The sequence below is a fragment of the Nothobranchius furzeri genome, chromosome 2, assembly GCF_043380555.1.
Source record: "Nothobranchius furzeri strain GRZ-AD chromosome 2, NfurGRZ-RIMD1, whole genome shotgun sequence".
NCBI classification, from domain to species: domain Eukaryota; kingdom Metazoa; phylum Chordata; class Actinopteri; order Cyprinodontiformes; family Nothobranchiidae; genus Nothobranchius; species Nothobranchius furzeri.
In genome coordinates this window covers 100,122,349-100,145,974 of record NC_091742.1, presented here as the reverse complement: position 1 = coordinate 100,145,974, position 23,626 = coordinate 100,122,349, and the positions used below count along the sequence as shown (strand labels likewise).

Genomic DNA, 23,626 nt, shown 5'->3' with positions numbered 1-23,626 from the left:
GAAGTCGGCCATTTTGGTCCAAGTACGTGATTTAGTGGTTTTCGCACACGTTGTTTAGAGAGTGATGCTCCGTCGCCCGTTTCACCAATCTCCTTCAAACTTGTGCTATATACTCTTAAGACATAGGGGAAAAAATTCAACCGTCGGATTTTAAATAAGTATAAAGGTGTGGGCGTGGCTAAGCCTCAAACTTTGACCTTTCGCCACGCCACTCTTTTTTTCACAGCTCCCTATTGGACTCGTTTTACCCAATCACCAGGAATCTCTGGAAAATAGCAGCAGACAAGTTGAGGTCACTTGGTCTCCAGTACTGTAAGGTTTTGAAAAAAGGCGGGGCTTTGGGAGCATGGCGAAATTCGCCATCACGCCATGGAAATACGTTTGCCTCTCATTTCTTCATTTATCATGATATCACCTCGAAATTTGTTGTGAGTGATCCTAGTCTCACCCCCAATAGGAATGGTCAGCTTAAGTTTGTGGGCGTGGCCTACTTTCTGAAATAGCGCCCCCTAGGACCATTAAAACTGTCAGCCCCAAGCCATGCTTTTACTGAGGATTACGAAATTTGGTACACTAATGTGGTGTCTCAAGCCCTACAAAAAAGTCTCTTGGAACCACGTGCAAAGTTGCACAGGAAGTCAGCCATTTTGGTCCAAGTACGCGATTTAGTGGTTTTCGCACACGTTGTTTGGAGAGTGATGCTCCGTCGCCCTTTTCACCAATCTCCTTCAAACTTGTGCTATATACTCTTAAGACATAGGGTAAAAAATTCAACCGTCGGATTTTAAATAAGTATAAAGGTGTGGGCGTGGCTAAGCCTCAAACTTTGACCTTTCGCCACGCCACTCTTTTTTTCACAGCTCCCTATTGGACTCCTTTTACCCAATCACCAGGAATCTCTGGTAAATAGCAGCAGACAAGTTGAGGTCACTTGGTCTCCAGTACTGTAAGGTTTTGAAAAAAGGCGGGGCTTTGGGAGCATGGCGAAATTCGCCATCACGCCATGGAAATACGTTTGCCTCTCATTTATTCATTTATCGTGATATCACCTCGAAATTTGTTGTGAGTGATCCTAGTCTCAACCCCAATAGAAATGGTCAGCTTAAGTTTGTGGGCGTGGCCTACTTTCTGAAATAGCGCCCCCTAGGACCATTAAAACTGTCAACCCCAAGCCATGCTTTTACTGAGGATTACGAAATTTGGTACACTAATGTGGGGTCTCAGGACCTACAAAAAAGTCTCTTGGAGCCACGTGCAAAGTCGCACAGGAAGTCGGCCATTTTGGTCCAAGTACTCGATTTAGTGGTTTTCGCACACGTTGTTTGGAGAGTGATGCTCCATCTCCCTTTTCACCAGTCACCTTCAAGCTTCTGCTATACACTCTTAAGACATAGAGGAAAAATTCAACCGTCAGATTTTAAATAAGTAGAAAGGTGTGGGCGTGGCTAAGCCTCAAACTTTAACCTGTCGCCATAACATTACTTGACCTGATAACTCCCATGTACACGATCAGATCTATATCAAACTTTGTCTGTGTGATCACTGACCACATCTGAAGACAATGACAATGTGGACAGCTGACATCCCCTAAGTCCCGCCCCCTACTACAGGAAGTCTATTGTTTTATGGTGAAATGCCCATGTTTGTCATGATCTGAAAGCTTTCCAGAGCCCCTAGATAAGTTTAACCTACAATAACTTCAAAAAACGTGGTCAGAAAAGCATTACAGTTGGTCTGTGTCATCACACCACCAGAGTCGTAAAGGTAGAGTATGCCCTAGTTGTGGGACGTGTAATATAATGGCGGGATAAGAGGGGATGCTGAGTCAGGGTGAGGTGCGGATGAGGTGATCGTTTGCGGTTTCTTGTGTCGGGGTGGCTGACGTTTCTGTTCCGCAGATGTGCCCTGGTGCCCCGGGCTGCCGGCTAGGCCGGAGCGGCGTGGAGCTGCGAGGGCCGAACGACGCTGCTTGCAGCTTTAATTAGGCCCGAGCAGCGAAAGCGCTGCGAAGGCCTCTTGTTTTTGCTCTGTTTATTATTTTTTATTATTCCGTGTCCGCTTTGAACGGCTTTTTGGGGACCTTAACATACCCCAAAACTCACAATATTTTGCACACTTGTCAGGCCTGGTGAAAAATTTGATATTTTAAAGGTCCCAAAAAAATCGCAAAGAAAATGGCTGAACAGCGCCCCCTAGAAAGTGAAAAAAAAACCTCTCCATAAAGCTTAGTTTATCGTACAGTTATGAAATTTGGTACACTTGTAGTACTCAACAGTCCGCACAGAAAAGTCTCTTGCAAGCATGGTCAATATCAAACAGGAAGTCGGCCATTTTGGGTTGAAATGGCGATTTTTTGCCGTTTTTGCCGTTTTCAGGGTCCGTTTCTGATTGGATTGCTCGATCATTTTTCGCACGATCGTCTCAAAAATTGTGTAAAATTGCTCAGAAGGGATGGGTGAAAAAAATGAGACAAGGATTCTGACTTTTCGTATATGTTGAAGGGGCGGGGCCAGGCCTCGAAGTTTGACTGCTCGCCAAAAAAATTTAAATTGCTATATCTTCATATCTGTATGGAATAGAGTTACCAAACTTTCTGTGGTCATTTGTCATCCACCCACAAAGTAAATTGAATGGTCGGATGATGACGTCACACAAGCCCCGCCCCCTCAGGACCAAAAAGGTCAAGTTTTACTGTGAAAGGTCCCAAATGGCCCCATTTCACTCAATCACCACAAATTTGTAGCTGGTAACTCAAGACAAGTGGGGGTTGCTTTGCGTCACTTTATGGGAGTTTTCGGCAGAGGGCGGGGCTGTGGCGGCGCAACGAATTCAGGCGTACCGCCGTGGCCTTACGTTTGCCTCCCATTTCGTCATTTCTAAAGATATCGTCACGAAGCTTCTTGTGAGTGATCCTAGTCCGGCCCCCCAAAAGATCTGATTGGAAGATCCGGTGGGCGTGGCCTATTTTCTGAAATAGCGCCCCCTAGGACCATTAAAACTGTCAGCCCCAAGCCATGCTTTGACTGAGGATTACGAAATTTGGTACACTAATGTGGTGTCTCAGGACCTACAAAAAAGTCTCTTGGAGCCAAGTGCAAAGTCGCACAGGAAGTCGGCCATTTTGGTCCAAGTGCGCGATTTAGTGGTTTTCACACACGTTGTTTGGAGAGTGATGCTCCGTCGCCCTTTTCACCAATCGCTTTCAAACTTCTGCTATATACTCTTAAGACATAGAGGAAAAAATTCAACCGTCGGATTTTAAATAAGTTTAAAGGTGTGGGCGTGGCTAAGCCTCAAACTTTGACCTTTTGCCACGCCACTCTTTTTTTCACAGCTCCCTATTGGACTCCTTTTACCCAATCACCAGGAATCTCTGGTAAAAGGCAGCAGACAAGTTGAGGTCACTTGGTCTTCAGTACTGGAAGGTTTTGAAAAAAGGCGGGGCTTTGGGAGCATGGTGAAATTCGCCATCACGCCATGGAAATACGTTTGCCTCTCATTTCTTCATTTATCGTGATATCACCTCGAAATTTGTTGTGAGTGATCCTAGTCTGACCCCCAATAGAAATGGTCAGCTTAAGTTTGTGGGCGTGGCCTATTTTTTGAATTAGCGCCCCCTAGGACCATTGAAACTGTCAGCCCCAAGCCATGCTTTGACTGAGGATTACGAAATTTGGTACACTAATGTGGTGTCTCAGGACCTACAAAAAAGTCTCTTGGAGCCAAGTGCAAAGTCGCACAGGAAGTCGGCCATTTTGGTCCAAGTACTCGATTTAGTGGTTTTTGCACACGTTGTTTGGAGAGTGATGCTCCATCGCCCTTTTCACCAATCACCTTCAAATTTCTGCTATATACTCTTAAGACATAGAGGAAAAAATTCAACCGTCGGATTTTAAATAAGTATAAAGATGTGGGCGTGGCTAAGCCTCAAAGTTTGACCTTTCGCCATTACATTACTTGACTTAATAACTCCCATGTGCACAATCAGATCTATTTCAAACTTTGTCTGTGTGATCACTGACCACATCTCAAGGCAACATTATTGTGGACAGCTGACATCACCTAAGCCCCGCCCCCTGACAACAGGAAGTCTATTGTTTTATGGTGAAATGCCCATATTTGTCACCTGTAACTTAGTGAACATGACACTAAGGTCATACACTGTCTTCATAATGTTGTAATTACCATTCAGACTTGAAAGATTTCCAGAAAGGGAGGGGCTTTGATGCAATGGCGAATGCTGCCATGACGCCATGACCTTACGTTTGACTGTAACTTCCACAAACAGCCTCCAATTTGCCCGAGACTGAACATGGCAATGAACAATCATGCCCTTTAGCCAGTGAGGCACAAACGGTTGGTGAATGTTATATAATGTCACCAAAGCTGACCTCAATGGGACTTTTCTGTAGTTGGTCACAGCGCCGCCTAGTTAACTTTAACCTTCGGGAACTTTAAAAAACATGGTCAAAATAGCATTAAAGTTGGTCACTGTCATCACACCACCAGTGTGGCAAAGATGGGGTATGCCCTAGTGGTGAGACGTGTAATATAATGGTGGGCTCAGAGAGGATGCTGAGTCAGGGTGAGGTGCAGACGAGGTGACCGTTAGCGGTTTCATGTGTCGGGGTGGTCGACGTTTCTGTTCCGGGGACGTGCCCTGGTGCCCCTGGCTGCCGGCCAGGCCGGAGCGGCGCGGAGCTGCGAGGGCCGAACGACGCTGCTTGCAGCTTTAATTATTATTCTTTTTTCTTCCGCGTCTTTGGGTGGCCTTTAGGGGGTCTTAGCATATCCAAAAAGTCACCAAATTCTGGCTCAATATAGAAAGTGCGTGAAATTTACGTATTTCACTGGCGATGTGAAAGTTCATAAAAAAGTGGCTCGACAGTGCCCCCTAGAAAGTGAAAAATACCCCTCTCCATAAAGCTTAGTTTATCGTACAGTTATGAAATTTGGTATACTGATAATACTCAACAGTCCGCACAGAAAAGCCTCTTGCAACCATGGTCAATATAAAACAGGAAGTCGGCCATTTTGGGTTGAAATGAGGATTTTTAGCCGTTTTGGCCAATTCTAGGGTCTATATTTGGTTGAACAGTTTGGTCATTTTTCGCACCATCGTCTCAAAAATAGTGCGAAATCGAACAGAAGCGATGGACGATTCAAATGAGACAATAAAATTGACTTTTCGTAAATACTGAAGGGGCGGGGCCAGGCCTCAAAGTTCGAGCACTCGCCAAAAAAATTCAAATTGCTATAATTTCACAAATGAAAGAATTACAGTTAAAACAATTTCTAAGGACAATTGCCATCGCCCCCCGAAGACAAATGAATGGTCGATAGATGATGTCACACAAGCCCCGCCCCCTCAGGACTTAAAAGGTCAAGTTTTACTGGGAAATTTTCCAAAATTCGCCCTTTCAAATAATCACCCCAAATTTGTAGCAGGTAACTGAAGACAAGTTGGGGTTGCTTGGCGTCACTTTATGGGAGTTTTCTGCAGAAGGCGGGGCTGTGGCGGCGCGGCGAAGTCAGGCGTACCGCTTAGGCCTTACGTTTGCCTCCCATTTCGTCATTTCTAAAGATATCGCCACAAAACTTCTTGGGAGTGATCCTAGTCCTGCCCCCCAAAAAATGTGATGTGAAAATCCTGTGGGCGTGGCCTATTTTCTGAAATAGCGCCCTCTAGGACCATTAAAACTGTCAGCCCCAAGCCAGGCTTTGACTGAGGATTACGAAATTTGGTACACTAATGTGGTGTCTCAGGACCTACAAAAAAGTCTCTTGGAGCCAAGCACCAAGTCGCACAGGAAGTCGGCCATTTTGGTCCAAGTACTCGATTTAGTGGTTTTCGCACACGTTGTTTGGAGAGTGTTGCACCATCGCCCTTTTCACCAATCACCTTCAAACATCTGCTATACACTCTTAAGACATAGATGAAAAAATTCAACCGTCGGATTTTAAATAAGTATAAAGGTGTGGGCGTGGCTAAGCCTCAAACTTTGACCTGTCGCCACGCCACTCTTTTTTTCACAGCTCCCTATTGGACTCCTTTTAACCAATCACCAGCAATCACTGGCAAATAGCAGCAGACAAGTTGAGGTCACTTGGTTTATAGTACTGGCAGGTTTCGAATAAAGGCGGGGCTTTGGGAGCATGGCGAAATTCACCATCACGCCATGGAAATACGTTTGTCTCTCATTTCTTCAATCATTGTTACATCACCACACAATTTCTGATGAGTGATCTTACTCTGACCCCTAATAGAATTGGACAGCTGAAGTTTGTGGGCGTGGCCTATTTTCTGAAATAGCGCCCCCTAGGACCATTAAAACTATCAGCCCCAAGCCATGCTTTGACTGAGGATCACGAAATTTGGCACACTAATGTAGTGTCTCAGGACCTACAAAAAAGTCTCTTGGAGCCAAGTCCAATGTCGCACAGGAGGTCGGCCATTTTGGTCCAAGTACTCGATTTAGTGGTTTTCCCACACGTTATTAGGAGAATGATGTCTCGTCGTCCTTTCCACCGATCACCTTCAAACTCCTGCTATATACTCTTAAGACATAGAGGAAAAAATTCAACCGTCGGATTTTAAATAAGTATAAAGGTGTGGGCGTGGCTAAGCCTCACACTTTGACCAGTCGCTATTACGTTACTTGACTTAATAACTCCCATGTGCATGATCAGATCAATTTCAAACTTTGTCTGTGTGATCACTGACCACATCTGAAGACAGTGACAATGTGGACAGCTGACATCACCTAAGCCCCGCCCCCTGACTACAGGAAGTCTACTGTTTTATGGTGAAATGCCCATATTTGTCCCCTCTAATTTAGTCAACATGACACTAAGGTCATGCACTGTCTTCATGATGTTGTAATGACCATTCAGATCTGATAGCTTTTCAGAAAGGGAGGGGCTTTGATGCCATGGCGATTTCTGGCGTGAAGCTGTGACCTTACGTTTGACTGTAACTTCCACAAACAGCCTCCGATTTGCCCGAGACTGAACATCACATCACCAGTGTGGTAAAGATAGAGTATCTCCTAGTGGTGAGACGTGTAATGGTGGGCTCAGAGGGGATGCTGAGTCAGGGTGAGGTGTGGACGAGGAGGCCATTCACGGTTTCTGGTGTCGGGGTGGTTGACTGTCTGTTCTGCCAGACGTGCCCTGGTGCTCCCGGCTGCCGGCCAGGATGGAGAAGCGCAGAGCTGGGTTTGGAGAGCGTCGGGGATGGAGCGGAGGGGGTGCGGAAGTTGGACGAGCTGCTTCACTGCGAGGGCCGAACGACGCTGCTTGCAGCTTTAATTCCATATTGTGTTCTTTTTTTAAAACACAGAAACGGTTTTGTTACCTGTTGACGCTACGTTTCGCCGACAGCTGCCGGCTTCTTCAGCTTCAGCGTCGAGCCTTCTTCTGAGCAAAGTCATCTTTCAAGTCTTTGAAATCCATCTTTCTAGCCAACTGACTTTCAATGGATTACATGGCAAGACTGCAAAGTCTGTTCTGGGACATAGTTAGGGATGGGTACCTTTGACATTTGAATCGATCCGGTACTAATTCCCGGTACCTACGAGTCGATACCGGTACTTAACGGTACCAATTTTCGATTTTTTGAGTGTTTATTATTTTAATTCTCTTTTATAATTAAATATATATTTTTCTCAATATATAACCATATTTGATAAATATCACGATAAATAACATACAAGTTTGTATTTTAACATCGTCCTTGTAGTTTTATAAGCTGATAATTAAACTGAAGCAAACATCTTTACTGTGAACTAAATTTACTGTGTATCTTCATTCCTTTTACCGTCCTTTTTCATTTGATTTTTCCTACTGAGAAGTTAGAATTTCCGAGGAGAAAGCGAACGCACCATTAGCTGATAACAACGGTGGCAATGGAAGCTAACATATCAAGCTAACGTTATCTTTAACAGTTTATTTAGCTGCTGGAGCAGATTAAAACGATGATGCCTCAAACTTAGATCGTTGTCACTGGTTTTACCTTCACCCAATCACCCGTCGCATTTAGTAAAGTAAAGCCAAACTTTAGAGCGCGTTCATGTTCTTCTAGTCGGAAATTCGGAGTTCCGAGGAGAAAGCGAACGCACCATTAGCGAAACGGAAGCTAACAAATCAAGGTAACGTTATCTTAAACATTTTATTTACCTACTGGAGCAGATTAAGATGAGGATGTCTCACTTAGATCGTTGTCTGTCGCTAGTTTCATCACCCAGTTACCCATCACATTTAGTGAAGTGGACCCAAGCTTTAGCGTGCGTTCTTTCTACCATGCTTGCTCTGTTTACAACGGGCTCGCAGGGACCGGCGACATAACGCTCTTGCGCATGCGCAGCTGTCTTGGCAGTACCGAAACGAGGCACCGTTTGAAATGACGTGAATCGGTGTTCAGTCGGTACTATGGAATTCGGTCGGTACCTTAAAAAGTACCGAATTCGGTACTCATCCCTAGACATAGTGGACCTCAAATAGTTTTTTTTACCAGTTTTAGCTTACTGAAAGCTCTCTCACCTCCAGAAACGGTCGCAGGCAATGTGCTAAATATTCGCAAAGCAATGCACACCTCTCCAAATATGAGCTGCAGTTGCATCCCATCAACTGCATTCAGGAGACCAAGAGGGGACATGTTAGGGGGGCAGCATACACCGAGGTCAGGTGTCTAACTTGCTTTTCAAACTCAGATGTGAGATCCCTGGAATACTTCTTGGTAAGTGGTTGACACACAGCAGAAACTTTATCTTCACTTATCTGCCCAACTTTCAGAACAGCATAGCCATCTTCAGCTATTTCTGCTGTGGTGTGGAACCTGGTGTCCAGATCACGTATGATATTGTCCACAGCTGTGACAAACACCCTGCTCCGAAACACTGTTGCTGCGCTGTCCTGAGCCGTCTCATCATGGCGGCTGTGCTCGCTGTTGAACTGAAGTGTGACATCCATTTGTGTAGCAACCATTGTTGCCTCAGACAGGAGGGACTCCCATCGCACTCTAAGAGCCTGCCTCTCTTGTTTTAAGGCTGAGATATTGGCTGACTTTTTAAGACCTTCTAAAAATAAAATGAAGACTATCACAAAAAACTAATCAGCGGTTAAACACTCATGTATTGTTTTTACATACTGCATTGCTTCGTTTTCTACTTCATAACGGGTTACGTTCATCCGGGACAGCGAGGCTGTAGCAGTCATACGTAAAGCCACGTGGTACAAAAATGCAAGCCGTGCGCATAGAAGAACAAATACTTATTTTACTAGTTTGCATGCATCTATTTTTCATACCTGCAGACTCAGAGGCTGTGAAAAAAGTAAATTTACCCCCCCCCCCCAAACAAGGTCCCCGTGTGCTGCAGACTCTATTCTTTACATTTACATGCATTTATTTTATTGAGAATAATAATAAAAAACATGTTATGTGATTTATTTTCTACCAGTCGTACTGTTGAAGAGAGCTAAATATAATAAACTGACAGAACTGATCAGATAATGATTAGAGATCATCTAATAATAAATAACAATTATTATGAAACTAATTCACAGAACACCAAACGTATAAACATCTGAAAGTATTCCTAATGACTGTGATGGTTTTTCAGCAGGATGACCAGATCCCAACTCACCTAAAGTGGGACAGAGGCTACTCACGGTGGGACGGGATGCTTCAATGCAACCAGAACATGTAAAAATGGTTTTCAAATAAACTATTCTGCTTTTTATCTCTAACATGACTGTTAAATATAAATAAAAGTATTATATGATTGATGTCTTATATATTCTATTTGAATTAAACTTGAACAGCTGTTTCTCTGTTCCTCTCCAGTTACCACAGCTTCACTCAGGCTGGACCTTCTCCTGTGGCTCTGAGTAACTCTAGAAGAAGAAAATATCATTTCTATAGCGCCTCTCAAGATAAAAATCACGAGGCGCTTCAGAAAAACAAAAAATGTAAAAATATAAAAAAGCATTTAGAAAATGGTTAAAATATATTTAAAATGAGCAAAAAAAAGACAATTGTGATTAAAAATGTTAAGAAAGAGAGAGAGTGAACAGGAAAGAGGGAAATCAGTGGATCCTGAGGAAGGTGGAATAGGTGGGGAGAGCAGAATAAAGAGAGAGAGGTGAAGAAGGTCATACAAAAACCAGCTTGAACACGTTGGGACTGTGTTGTGGTGGTTCAACCCGATTTCCACAGAAGCTAGCGATGGATAGCTGCCGCTCTCGGCGGCTAGCAGCAGCCTTGTGGCTAGCACAACACATGTGCGACCTTAAGGAGTTTATGGCCATTGACACGATACCTATTTTCTTCTTGCATATCGTACAGCACGCCTCCCTCACGCTCCCCTCGACTGGCTGCAGCCGTTCTTTGAAATCCGGGATATCCAGCCAGGACGCTGCAAACTTGCACTTTCCCATTCTCGTTGTGCGTTCACGTTCTCCACCATTCTCTTCCGTCTTAGCATGTAGGTGCGTTCGTAATACGCACCGGGAACACCAGAGCGTTCTTTGCACTTTTGAGCTTCCACCCCGTCCGCCCTGGTGCTCTGAGAGATAAATTACTAACGCACCCACAACGGCGTAGTATTTTTTTTATCTTTTTATGCTCCCTCCCTCGGTTCGTTAAAAAATAAAACTAAAACAAACTGTTGGCTATCTAATTCAGAAAAAAATCTCTAAATGTAAGACTTTATGAAGCCGTGATAAGACTTTTTAATACTTGTTAAGGGTCTTAATTTTTCCTAAATTGATTTATCACCTTTTAATACTTTTCAAGACTCCGCGGGTACCCTGTGTATGTAACCCAGTCTCGCTTCACTTTTTCTCTCCCATTGGCTGCCTTTATATACTTGAAGTACTCAGGAAACGGCTTTGCGTCTGAATCGTTTGGCATGTCCTGATCTTCATCTCTCTTGGCTAAATTTCTTACAATACTCTATTTCATTGTCCTTAAAATTCAGTGGCCACAAACCTGGGTCGCTGGACTCTAACTCTGCTTTGGTGGAACCCCTATCACATTTATTCAGCTGACTTTGGGTCTCTCCGTCTTCTGAGCTGTCACACTCTCTCCCTTCTTCCTTCACTTCCACTCTTTGTCCTGACCAAACCTGACATTGGGACGGTCCAGGCTCTGTACATAATGACACTGATAGATGTGTTACAATACAGGCTATCATCTTTATCCAAGTTACACCAGTCTTTAAAATTGATGCACAACAGGGAAAATGCAGCACGGACTCCTGCAGGATATTAGCTGTAGTTCTCCATCATCAGTACTAGATTTCATATTTTATTGTGTTCAGTGTTATATTAAGTTTATTTATTACAACTACTAACAGCTTTTGTTTCATTTTTGCTCTCTGATGAATTATTTGGAAATGACTGATTTTTGGGTTGTGTTCTAAAAGCTACATAAACAAATTACATCTTGTAAAACCTCCCATAATTCAGTCAGACTTGAAACATTTCATTTCAAGGTGTTTAGTAGATGAAGAGGGTTTTTTCTTGTATGGTGCCTTAAAAAAGGTGCTTCACAGTAATAATCTCACAGTAATTTATGTTAACAGACTAACATTAACTAAGCAAACTAGCAATGCTTCAACCTGCCCAGCATCCTAAACAATCTAGTAGGGCTGTCGCGGTTGAGGAATTCCCCCTGCGGTGATTCAGGGTGGCTTAATATTGCGGTGTGCGATATTATTGCAGTCCTTTTTTTTTATTGCAGTACTATCTAAACATAATGTTTACACATTTAAAAAAGGTTAAAAATTGTCGTGCCTTCTTTTATAACACTTTACTGAATGCAGATCAAAGGGCAGTAACAACACAGATCGCAGTAACGTTTGTTTCTCCGACAGTCGGAGACCGACTGAACTTAAAAACAACAAAATTCAGGAGAAGGTTAAACTTTTAAATGCAAATTTGGCTGCAGCATCTAACAAATAAGAAACAAGTCCCCATTTTGTTTAGTTGTTTAAAATCAAGCATAAAAAATTACATGTACCGGGTGCGGGGCACTATCATTTCACTTTCACTTTCACACACACGAATGACGGTGCTTTATAGCTCGGTCACGTCCTTGTTACCCACAAGGAAAACCAGCATGTTAACCATATACCAGGGGTGGACCTTTAAAGCGCCCGAGCGCCAATGGCGCTAAATTTTCTCGTCGGGCGGTAAATACTTGACGACTTACCGCCCGGGTGGCGCCCAAGCTTTATTTGTCATTTACACACCGGCTTTCACCTACATCATAGCCCCGCCCTGTAGGAAGCTGCCGTTTTCGTTTCGCGCGCGTGAACCTGCGTGCCTCTTAGGGATGGGTACCTTTGACATTTGAATCGATCCGGTACTAATTCCCGGTACCTACGAGTCGATACCGGTACTTAACGGTACCAATTTTCGATACTTTTGAGTGTTTATTATTTTAATTCTCTTTTATAATTAAATATATATTTTTCTCAATATATACCGGTAACCATATTTGATAAATATCACGATAAATAACATACAAGTTTGTATTTTAACATCGTCCTTGTAGTTTTATAAGCTGATAATTAAACTGAAGCAAACATCTTTACTGTGAACTAAATTTACTGTGTATCTTCATTCCTTTTACCGTCACTTTTCATTTGATTTTTCCTACTGGGAAGTTAGAATTTCCGAGGAGAAAGCGAACGCACCATTAGCTGATAACAACGGTGGCAATGGAAGCTAACATATCAAGCTAACGTTATCTTTAACAGTTTATTTAGCTGCTGGAGCAGATTAAAACGATGATGCCTCAAACTTAGATCGTTGTCACTGGTTTTACCTTCACCCAATCACCCGTCGCATTTAGTAAAGTAAAGCCAAACTTTAGAGCGCGTTCATGTTCTTCTAGTCGGAAATTCGGAGTTCCGAGGAGAAAGCGAACGCACCATTAGCGAAACGGAAGCTAACAAATCAAGGTAACGTTATCTTAAACATTTTATTTACCTACTGGAGCAGATTAAGATGAGGATGTCTCACTTAGATCGTTGTCTGTCGCTAGTTTCATCACCCAGTTACCCATCACATTTAGTGAAGTGGACCCAAGCTTTAGCGTGCGTTCTTTCTACCATGCTGCTCTGTTTACAACTCGCTCGCAGGGACCGGCGACATAACGCTCTTGCGCATGCGCAACTGTCTTGGCAGTACCGAAACGAGGCACCGTTTGAAATGACGTGAATCGGTGTTCGGTCGGTACTATGGAATTCGGTCGGTACCTTAAAAAGTACCGAATTCGGTACTCATCCCTAGTGCCTCTAGCCACCTACTGCACTTGTACGATTCGTGCACTACGTGCACGATTCTAGTTATAGTCACGTGAACTATAAGTTCAGTATTAAAGACGAAGTGGAACCACGCTAGAAACACACAAGCACACAGGGAGATGGCGCCACCACAGGGATGGGATTTCTTGATGAAATCTCTGGCAAAACGCTTTAAAACTGGTGAGGAGAAGCGAGACAGTTCGAAACGGTATGAAGCAGAGAAGCGTGTGCGTAGGTGGAACGATTCTTGGCGGTTTAAAGAAGACGGGAGGCGCAGAGAATGGCCGTGTTCGAGTTGAGCAGCGCATCGCCTGGAAAACAGACGAGAGCAGACGGAAGCAGCAGTGGGAGGGGCTGAACGCCGGCATTTCGCCGGGGACACACGAGCCGCGGAAGCGCCCGAAGCGCCGAGAAGCGAATGGCTCACGAAATTCGGCCGCTGCTCGCCGCTCCTCAGTTCAGATCAGACGCGCCCCATTCGAGGCGCGCCTCGGCTCAGCTGTAGTTTTTCTTTTAACTACCTGTCCGCCATTTCCTCTCTATCTTTCTCAGCTCTTTTCCTCTATGTGTGTGTGTGAGTGAGTGAGTGAGTGAGTGAGTGAGAGAGAGAGAGAGAGAGAGAGTGAGAGAGTGAGAGAGAGAGAGCGAGTTGTTTCTGCCAGTTGAATCTCTTGGATTTCCCTACAAGTGTAGCTCGGGGGTGACGGTGGCTGAAGATATCGCGTTAGCGTTCACACTTGTTCAATTTTAAATTTTAATTCTGGTGCCTGTTAGCAGCTGAAACACATCCTCACGTGCTTGTGGATATCATATATTGTATATGAAAACATGACTGTAATAATAAGTAAAGGTTATCAGCTGTAGCTTCAGTGTGCTCATAGGAAACGTGACAAAAGAACACAAAACACATTTCTCCTTATGGCCTATATAGTTGTTATCATCAACGTAACATGATTTACAGAATACATGTGACCTACTAACATTTCATGTTCTACCACCGGATGTTTGGATCAGAATATGAACCAATCAGATCTTAGATCAGGTGAGAGCCAGGCGTTTCCCGTCATCCTCTAGGTTTTACAGCCGAGGGAGAGCAACTGCAGCACCTTGCTCCAAAATCTGCGGCCGCCTTGATCTCACGAGGTTATCGTTGCCTACGTATGCATGACGTCAGAGCAAGTCGGCGTCAAGTCGGACACAAATCTAACCGGCATGCACTGCTCGCCGATCACCGGTGGTCTAATCTGCGCAGAACTGGCTCATCTCGAACACAGTCAATGGCTCGAGTACAGCAAAGCGGCGTTGGTGATGTACTGCGTTGTATGCCGGAAGTATGCAACGATAAAATCGTGTTTTGTTGAGGGAACAAACAAATTCAAACTTGAATACGTTATTATGTTTGTGAATGTGTACAAAATAAAGGTTTATTACATTTAAAACGGTTCAGTTGTTATTTTGACTCGTTTTGGCAGCTGACCAGCGGGCCGGTAGATTCTTGGCGGGGCCGGTAAATATTCAGAGTTACCGGCCCGGCTGGCCGGTTGGTTTTGAAGTTAATGTCCACCCCTGATATACGGTTTCACACACACGAATGACGGTGATTTATAGCTCGGTCACGTCCTTGTTACCCACAAGGAAAACCAGCATGTTAACCATATACGGTTTGAGAGAGGATCTGAGAGGGGTGGCAACATTTCCAGCAACACTGAAAACCCTCTCGGATGGTGCGCTCGTTGCACGCACACGTACTTGCGTGCGACTCTGGCGAGCAAAGGGAATCTCTCCCGGTTGTTGCTCCACCATGTCAGGGGGGTTCTTTAGGGTGGATGCATTCCTCCTGCAGGTAGCGAGTGAGCTCCAGCTCGGCTCAAACTCTCTTCGGGACGGTTGCAGAAGCAGTGCTTGTCTGGGACTTCAGCAGGTCCCCGAGCGTTGATTTATTTATTTATTTTTTGCCGCTGGTGGCAGCTCTGTCTCGGCCAAGGACTCTGGCTGCGCAGCAGCTGACGTACGGAAAACCAAAGTGCTCCCAAAGGAGCGAAGTAACGTTTCGTTTTGATACCAGTGCAGCCATCCTTCTCAACATGCATCATTGAGTTGAACCAAGTTCAGTAATCGCGGTGGCCCATGATGCAGCGCGGTGGGCTTCTTCATATTGCGATATTTCATTTTTGCGGTTACCATGACAGCCCTAATAGATGGTTTAAGTACTTTAAGATTTAATGAAATCTAGTTGATGGGTGATAGACCACAAGATCTGCCGGAAACCTCGCTTTCAACATACTGTACTCAACCTAAAGTATTTTGGAGTATTTCAATCCTTAGTTAAGCAAAATCTGTACTGAATAATCAAGCATTACATTTTGTATATTGGTCACTTTTTGGCCACATTCCAACTTTTGCGTTGAAGTTTGGGAAAACACAACTCTTCACTTCAGAAAAGAGCCATCAGAATACGGCAGGTTACCAGAATCACATTAAAGAGTTATTTATAAACGCCTGCTAAAACTCCCACATCTGGTTGAACTTCAAACAGACCAGCTTGTACAAAGAAAGAAACAAACAATTACCAAGTCATTCGTATAAAAATTCTATCTTACTTACTTTTTACTTTTGGGATCAAATTCCCTCTGGGATTAATAAAGTTTTTTTGAATTGAATTAATTGAGAGGGGGATTATAACTCCAAGGGAAGCATCAAACTCTCAACCAGGACTGTTTGAAAAACCATGTAGAGAACGTGCAGCCCACTCTGTGGTGTGCAGGTGTGGAGTAACCTCAGTCAAGACCTGAAGCAATATCATGGGTTTATGTTTAAGAAAATAAGAATATAGACGAATATGGGAGATGGAGTTGATGGTGCGTGTCTCCAACGCCGCAAGTAGGAATGTATATTGTGCATGACTTTTATCCTGTTGGGTGTGTGTTTGTAGATAGTGAGGTAATTGGTTCTCCGTTGCTGTAACTGTTACTCTGTGATATGCTATGATTTGGTTGATACATTGCAGTGTAGAAGAACAAATAATACAGTCGTGGCCAAAGGTGTTTAAAACTGCAGAAGTATTGGAAACTGGAAAAGTTTCGGAGTTTTTATAATAATTAGCATAAACTATTTTTGGAAATTACATTTTTCTTAACTTTTGAAAAAGCTTTGGGATTTTTCCATTTAATTTGAAGGAAAATTACTGAAAAAGTACACAGTAAAAGTAGTTCATACTTTGGTACCAGGTAGTACTCGAGGTACTTAGTATGTAAGTATAGGTGGCCTAGTGTCCTTTTTCCCCAAATACTGTTTTATCCTAACTCAAACACGGCACGTTGAGCTTTTTGTACGTACTTTTAAGTACACAGTAAGAGTAGTTCATACTTTGGTACCAGGTAGTACTCGTGGTACTTAGTATGTATGTATAGGATGCTTAGTGTCCGTTTTAAAAACACAATTCTATCCTTTATCAAAAAGGCACATTTAGCAGCTCTGCGTCATCCTGACGTCAGCCCATTCTGTCGCTCCTTCCAGCAGCGAGACTGTGTTACCATAAACTACCGTATAAACGCGCACTTCTATTGTAGGTGCGGCTCACTTGACCGCAGTAAATGAACGTGTACAGTAAAGTTAGCCGACATTTTAGAGTGATATGAAGCTTACCGCTCTGCTGCTGTGTCGAGCTGGGTCCAGCCAGCCGCGGGGCCTTTCTGCTGGGCTAAACTAGTTCGTGTCGCACCGCCACGGCTCAACAAAAGCCACCACACCTATAAAACACACTTTTGTTGCCTTTTCTAAGAGATGCTAATGACTCCAACTTGTTGTTTCCGTTTCGGATCTTTATTCCGGGTTACTGTTGGCCGCAGCCCACGTCTTAACTCCAGCAGAAACACCGTTAACGATCTCCGATCACACTAGCTCGTTTTCTTCTAAACAACCGAACCGGAACTCTGCACACAGCCGGCCAAGAACATCCCTTCAACATAAAAGTCCAACCACAACAAATCGCAACCCGTTACACTACTGTACAACAACGTAAGAAGTGAAACATATAGCCTGTATTTGCGCACTTATGCTAACCATAATCGTAGTTTGAAATAATTTAAATATCATGAAACGTTACATTTTTACCTTATTTTGAAAAGCCACTGCCTTCTTCCTCTCTAGCTGCGGTGCTTCGAGTGCGCTTCTGATGAGAGACAGTAGCCGTGTTCGAGATGAGACAGTTCTGCGCAGATTGGATCGCCGGTGATCGGCGCGCAGTGCATGCCGGTTAGATTTGTGTGTTTTATTTTTTTAAATTTATACATTTGAATAACAAACATACATGGTATTGTAGAATATAGAAAGGGTATAAAAAATCCACATCTTGTAATAACAAGTTGAACAAGTTAGGTATACAATTACAAGTATACTTAATTTGACTTTAAAAGACGCGTTTAAGGAGGTGAAATCTAAAGAGTTTAGACCGCCAGAACACAATTTGTTTATCATTACATTTTTTTTAATATAATGTATTCTCTTTTTCCAAATCAAGTTAAATAATATTTTATCAATTGTTGTGCATAGTTCTTTCGAAACATCAAGTGCCATAGCTGCATAAATAATTCGGGAGAGGCCTTCAACTTTGGCTACCAAGGATCTTCCGGTAATGGATAAATCTCTTTGAAGCCAACGACTAAATTTATGTTGTATTGCAGTTATAAGAGGGTCAAAATTTTCAGATAATCTGGCATCTTGGTCTTTTTGAATGATAATACCAAGAAATTTAACCTTATTTTTAACAGGGACACCTGATATAATAGTATCCGTGCAGAATTTAACAGGGAGAAGTTCACATTTTGGAATATTGAGTTGAAGACCAGAGGCTATTGAGAAATTATTGACAACTTTGAGAGCATCATCAACTTGATATTTATCTTTAAAAAAAGTGTTGTGTCATCCGCTAGTTGAGTAATAGATAGTACTCTGCCAGCGATAGAGAGACCCACCACTCTGCTATTTTCAAAGTGAATAGAGAGTAACAGCATAGGAAGAAGGAAGAGAAATGCGGAAAGTGGACAGCCTTGCCGGATCCCACGGTTGATATCAAATCTTTTCGTTGTACCAAATGGGAGTTTGATTGAGCTATTTGCATCTGCATATAGAGTTTGAATTGATTCCTTAAAGATATTTCCAAAACCGAAAAAGTCAAGTGCTCTGAACATGAATTCATGTTCAATGGAGTCGAAAGCTTTATAGAAATCAAACAAAAAAAGAATGAAACTATTATCCGTGATTAAATCTGAATAATCCAAAATATCATATACCAGTCTTATATTGTTAGTTATGTGTTTGCCAGTCATGAAACCAGACTGTGTTTCATCAATGATATCATTAAGTGCACATTTTAACTTTTTAGCCAAACACATAGCAATTATTTTATAATCGTTATTCAGCAGTGAAATAGGACTCCAATTTTCTATCAAAAGGGTGTCCTTTTGAGGTTTTGGAATCAAAGTAATTAGCCCCTGAGTCAAAGAAGGAGGCAGCTTGTTATTATCAATGCTTTCAACATATACTTTATGTAAAAAGCATGACAGATCCTTTGAAAATAATTTGTAAAATTCTGAAGTCAAAGCGTCATTCCCTGGACTCTAATTAAGCTTCGTTTTATTAATAGCCTCTTCAATGTCTAGTATTGTGATGGGGGAATCACACATGGTTTTATTATTGTCACTAATTGTCTTAATATTACTTAAGGAGTTAAAAAAATGTCCATGGCTTCTGTAGAAAGATTAGATTTATATAAATTTTTATAGAAAAGTTCACAAGTCTTGGAAATCACTTGAGGGTCTTGTGTGATGATCCCGTCTGTACGAAATTTAGTCATGCTGGCAAGAGCATTATGGCGTTTTTCTAATTTGAAAAAATAGCTAGAGTTTTGTTCTCCCTCTTCAAGCCATTTCCTTCTTGACCGCACAAAGGCACCTTTTGCCTTGTAAATATATATATTACCTCATTTTAATTGTAGAATTTGAAGTCTGTTCCGGTTATCTTCCGATAAATTATCAGGTGATCTAGACAAGGTAATAATTTCAGAAATTATTTCTGACTCTTCTTTTTTTTATTTCTAACTGTTTCAGCTCCCCTTTTCATTAAAAGGGACCTCAATTCAAATTTCATAAGCTCCCAATTTTTACAAAAAGTATTTTCAACACATGCCTTGTTCCAAAACTCATCTATTTTTGTTTTAATTTCCTTTACCAAAGAATCATTCAGTAGGAGATAATTATTTAATTTCCAATATGAATTCACTCTTTTAGATGATTTTCTAGCACACAAACATCTCCAGAAAAATTGTTTTATGACCTGTCAAGGGTGTTGGCAACATTTTTGATGTAGAAACATATTCGGATAAAGGATCAGAAATTAGCCAATAATCAATACGAGACTGTAAGGAGCCAGATCTATTTTTCCACGAAAATTCCTTAATTGTTGGATTTTTGATTCTCCAGATATCAATTAGGTCTCTTTCATTTATAAAATCCAACATGTAATTACTACTTTCCTGACTTTTACTTGGCCATCTATCTATCATGTCATTGAGTCAATGATTCCAGTCTCCTCCTAATATAATCTTTAGATTAGCAAATTTACTTATTAAAGACTCAATTTTTTCATTTATAACAAGTATTAGGTCAATATTCTCCTGTTTGTTATTATAGCCGTAAATGTTACCCAATAAGAGGGTCTGATCATTAAAAAAAACAACCAGCAAAATAAAATGTTCGTTTGGATCAGTTTCTGACGATATAATTTTTCCATTAAATTTATGTTTTAAGATCAGAGTTCCCGCTGAATGGTTTGTGCCATGAGACATCCAGAAATCTTCACCCCATTGAGATTTCCAGAAGTTAGCGTCCTTAGGTTCAGAATGAGATTCTTGTAAGAAACAATAGTCAGTATTCAAACTTTTAGCATATAAAAACAGAGCTTTCCTTTTGGTATAGTCTCTTAGTCCTCGAGCATTAAAAGAAATAAAGGATAAAGATGAAATTTTGAAAAGTAAATTAAGTTTTTACCCTGAGAAGAGTGTGTAAGCTTCAGAGAGAGCAGAACTACTCTTGTCTAAAAAAGTGCTTCACAAAACAGTTTTGCAGCAACAGCATACTATAAGTCTTCAGAACAATAGGGGAACGAGACCTTGAGGTATATCCACGACTGGGCTGGAAGAGATTTCAGTGAATTTCTTTTCTGTTCACGAAAGCACGGGCTCCCACGAAGTAGGCAATTTTCCCTTCCTTACGTGCTTTCTCCACCTGTGGCCATAGTTGGTTGCGCCTCTCTCGGTCCTCGGGAGAGAGATCTTCTTTGAAATGGAGCTTCCTTGTCTTCAGGTAATCAGATCGCTTCGCTGCCTTCCAGATGGATTCTCGAAAGTGTCTCATAGTAAATTGCAGGATTATGGCGCGATGCAGTGGTGCAGAGGAGGACTCGCGTCGTCGGCCGATTCTGTGGACTGAATCGAGTACCTCCGGGAACTTATCTCGGTGGCCAGGATCCATGTTTTGGCAGATTTCAATAACCTTACTGCGTATTCTTCTCCTTCTTTTTCAGGTAGACCGTGAAGTCGCAGGTTCCATCTTCGTTTATACCGAGTTAACTCCAGCACTTTGTTTTCCCGCGTTTGAATTTTCTCTTCTGCTTTATCCACTTTTACTTCAGTACGAGACACTTTTCCTTTTAGCTCTCTGAGATCTTCTGAGATAAAGTTAATAGTAACCTTCAGGTCGCTAACACTCTTCTTGATGTTAGCTCCTTGCTCTTCGATAGCCATCTTGAGCGTCTTAATAATGCTTTCCGCCATGTCAGTTTCCATCACTCTTTTCTTACCAGAAGGTTTCGACGGGGAGGAAGTAGGAGTAATAAGAGTTCTCTTATTTGAGCTCAGGTTTTTTTCCATCACATACAGCTAGAAGTTTGCACCTTCGGGCTCGTTTTGCTGCTTATAAAGGAATTTTAAGACGGAGCGAGTTCTGTAAAAGATGATGACGGGAAACGCCTGGCTCTCACCTGATCTAAGATCTGATTGGTTCATATTTTGATCCAAACATCCGGTGGTAGAACATGAAATATTAGTTGGTCACATGGTTTTTATATATTGTCTGGTTTCATTTAAAAAGCGCTGAAAGGAAGCTTTTGCATTAGAAAATTTCGACTTATGTATATGAAATTTAGCTAATAATATCAATAAATTAATCAAATAAAATTCAAACCATACAACATTCTCAAAATTTGAAAGCTGTCAAAACCATAAACTTATGTTCCATGTTCAATATCATGTGATTCTTTGTTAGATTGTTTGTTCTGTTTCCCCATAGAAACCTCCTGACATTGTGCTTGCTATTTCTTTGCAGTTGTATTATGTGCTTTTTCAGTAAAGCGTATTCAAGGAGAAAAACAGTGATAGTAGGTCACATGTATTCTGTAAATCATGTTATGTTGATGATGACAACTATATAGGCCATAAAGAGAAATGTGTTTTGTGTTCTTTTGTCACGTTTCCTATGAGCACACTGAAGCTACAGCTGATAACCTTTACTTATTATTACAGTCATGTCTCCATATACAATATATGATATCCACAAGCACGTGAGGATGTGTTTCAGCTGCTAACAGGCACCAGAATTAAAATAAAACATTAAACAAGTATGAACTCTAACGGGATATCTTCAGCCATCGTCACCCCCGAGCTACACTTGTAGGGAAATCTGTCCGATTTAAACGCCGGCTTTCAGCCACACCCCCTGCTGCTTCCGTCTGCTCTCGTTTGTTTTCCAGGCGAGGCGCAGCTCAACTCGAACACGGCCCGTAGCAGGGCCGTATCCAGAGTTTCTAAACTACCGAGGGCCACCATCCGTTATGCCATGCACATTGAGAACAAACTGAAGACTAAAGCTGATTTCAGATTTAATAATTTGTTTAACCCTCTGGAGGCAGGCGTTGCAGATTAGCAACGTAAAAACCTACCTACCTGGTTACTCCACATACGTACTTCATGAGCATTTTTACCTCAGAAGTTCCCCTGAAGGACTTAGTTGTTTGTCCTTTTATCAAAACTTATTTTGAGCATGAGAGGGTTAACACTAAAGTGATTTGTTTTAGTATGACGTTGTATTTTGGGTTCTTTTTAAAACACAGAAAAGTTTTTGTTTAACCTTGCTGACAGTTTCATTCGTGGCTGTAAACTTCCTCAGAGCTGACTCTGATGGTGGCGTCACTTCCTACTCCATTTATCCACGGGCAGCAGAGGACGTTGTCGCCCTCTGCTGCCCGCTCTCCCCTCACTGATGACACAGTCCCATGCACGATCCAATGTGTAGACAGACACCATTTATGGGGTGGGCCCGGTAGAGTTTAGGCTGACAGGGGTGGAGAACGGCTTGAGCCTCCTAGTGCCTGTATTGGTCTCTAGTGACCCAAATGTAGTGCAGGATCCTATTATTGGATACAATGTGATAGAAGAAGTCATCAACGAGCAACTTAAAGTACAGGGTGACAAAAACAGTGACTGTACTGCACAGGTTGTAAGTAGTGCTTTTGACATTGACTTTGGGTCTGCTACGACTTTAATCTAGTTGGTACAGACACATCAAACAGAGGCTGAGAAGATTCAAGTTAAAAGCGGGCAGGGTAAAGTTGTATTGGGTCCTAGTGAAGCTACTACCATTCACTGTCGCACACGCATACAGGCTGACGAGGACACCGTTATGTTGTTTTGTCCCGTCCTGAACCCCAGCCGTCCTGAGGGGCTTCATTTGCAGGAAGTAATGTTTAAGGCAAAAAAAAAGCAAATTAGCCACGGTCCCGGTGTCTGTCACTAACACCACATGCCATAGCATTACTGTAGGTCCGCGTGTTATCCTGGGGCACATTGGAGGTGTCAAAGCAATTTACACAGCTGCCCTACAACCTGTAGAAACCCAACAAAAAAACAAAACAGCCACAGTTGAAGTCCCATTAGTCTCCACCAGTGACAAAAGCGGTACTTGCTCCGGTAGTTTTAGACCACCTAACAAGTGCGCAACTGTCGGGAGTGAGGATGATGCTTAGGGAGGAATGTAAAGCTTTTGCAAAAGATGAAAATGGTTGTAGCGTTGTTAATCTACATAACTAGAATTTAACGCTGTTGCTATTTCAGCTTTGTTAATTTCTGAGAAAGATCAAACGAATTAGCAATGAAACTATATATATATATATATATATATATATATATATATATATATATATATATATATCCACGAATATTTATATAATTGATGGAAGTTCATACACCAACTGGCTTGGTC

At 42.2% G+C, this 23,626-nt stretch overlaps 1 protein-coding gene across 3 annotated transcripts in view; it reads right to left on the bottom strand.

Moving 5' to 3' along the window:
* Positions 1-23,626, bottom strand: part of LOC107373927 (zinc finger protein 585A) — a 95,253-nt gene that overhangs the window by 24,637 nt on the left and 46,990 nt on the right. For 2 of the 3 annotated variants that reach the window (XM_070548429.1, XM_070548428.1), the window contains exon 1: positions 16,959-23,512. The exons of the other annotated variant lie outside the window; for it this stretch is intronic. The gene's annotated coding sequence lies outside the window, so the exon portion shown is untranslated. Of the gene's footprint in view, positions 1-16,958; positions 23,513-23,626 lie in introns of those variants that run through there. 3 annotated transcript variants of the gene reach the window in all.